Below are 1,679 nucleotides of genomic sequence, written 5' to 3'. Positions count from 1 at the left end.
CCGGCGGCCACCGGGAGCGAGCAGCGGCCGCGTGTCCCCGGCGTGTCCCCAGGGAGTGCCCGCAGTGTCCCCAGAATGTCCCCGTGGTGCCCCCATAGTGTCCCCAAGGCGTCCCCAGATTGTCCCCATAGTGTCCCCAGGGAGTCCCCACAGTGTCCCCATGGCATCCCCAGGATGTCCCCATGGTGTCTCCAGAATGTCCTCATAGTGTCCCCAAGGCATCCCCAGAATGTCCCCATGGTGTCCCCACAGTGTCCCCATGGTGCTCCCATGGTGTCCCCAGAATGTCCCCATAGTGTCCCCAAGGCGTCCCCAGAAGGTCCCCGGAATGTCCCCGGAATGTCCCCATCGCATCCCCACAGTGTCCCCACAGTGTCCCCATGGTGCTCCCATGGTGTCCCCATAGTGTCCCCAAGACATCCCAACAGTGTCCCCATGGTGTCTCCAGAATGTCCCCATAGTGTCCCCAAGGCATCGCCACAGTGTCCCCAAGGCATCCCCACAGTGTCCCCCCAGTGTCCCCACTCTGTCATCCCCATGCTGCTGTCCCCGTCCCCCCGGTGTCCCCCCTCCCTCTCTGATGTCCCCACGGTGTCCCTACAGTGTCCCCACCCTCATGTCCCCATGGTGATGTCCCCACGATGTTCTCCCTCCTTGCTGTCCCCACAACATTGTCCCCACACTGCCATCCCCACCCTGATGTCCCTATGGTGTCCCCACCCTGCTGTCCCCACAGTGTCCCCACCCCGGTGTCCCCACCCCGATGTCCCCCTCCCACACTGCCGTACCCACTTTGCTGTCCCCATGCTCATGTCCCCACAATGTCCCCACAATGTCCCCAGGCCAATGTCCCCACTCTGCTGTCTCCACAGTGTCCCCGTGCTGCTGTGTCCCTCCCTTGATGTCCCCACGGTGTCCCCACCTTGATGTCCCTGCCCTGATGTCCTCACACCGATGTCCCCCACAGTGTCCCCATCGTGTCCCCACACTGCCACCTCCACCCTGCTGTCCCCACAACCGTGTCCCCACAGTGCCACCTCCACAATAATGTCCCCAGATGCCACCTCTACCCTGCTGTCCCCACAATGATGTCCCCGTAGTTCCACCCCCTCCCTGCTGTCCCCACAGTGTCCCCACATGTCCCCACACTGTCCCCCCAGCGTCCCCACAGTGTCCCAGCAGCGTCCCCAGGGCTGTCCCCTCCCTGCTGCCCCACCGCTGTCCCCACTGTCCCCAAAGTGTCCCTAGCGTCCCCTGTGTCCTCCCAGTGTCCCCTCAGTGTCCCCACAGTGTCCCAGCAGCATCCCCTGTGCTGTCCCCTCCCTGCTGTCCCCACAATGTCCCCAGTATCCCCCCAGTGTCCCCGTGTCCCCACCGCTGTCCCCACAGTGTCCCCAGCGCTGTCCCCTCCCTACTGCCCACAGAGTGTCCTCACATGTCCCCCGTGTCCCCACAGTGTCCCCATAGTGTCCCCTGTGTCCCCATATGTCCCCATAGTGTCCCCCGTGTCCCCATATGTCCCCAGTGTCCCCACAGTGTCCCCACTGCTGTCTCCACGGTGTCCCCCCCTGCTGTCCCCCTGCATCCTCCATGTCCTTGTGTCCATCCTGTCTCCCACTGACCCCTGTCCCCCACATCCCCCATGTCCCTCATGTCCCCAAGTCCCTCCACTACCTGTG

The 1,679-nt window shown here is 63.8% G+C and overlaps 1 protein-coding gene across 1 annotated transcript in view; it reads right to left on the bottom strand.

Moving 5' to 3' along the window:
• Positions 1 to 1,679, bottom strand: part of SPEF1 (sperm flagellar 1) — an 11,467-nt gene that overhangs the window by 3,375 nt on the left and 6,413 nt on the right. The gene's annotated exons all lie outside the window — the stretch shown is intronic.

This window comes from Geospiza fortis, unplaced genomic scaffold (genome assembly GCF_000277835.1).
Source record: "Geospiza fortis unplaced genomic scaffold, GeoFor_1.0 scaffold414, whole genome shotgun sequence".
NCBI lineage: Eukaryota > Metazoa > Chordata > Aves > Passeriformes > Thraupidae > Geospiza > Geospiza fortis.
The sequence above is the reverse complement of the archived record's forward strand: the minus strand, read 5'-3'. Positions and strand labels throughout refer to the sequence as shown.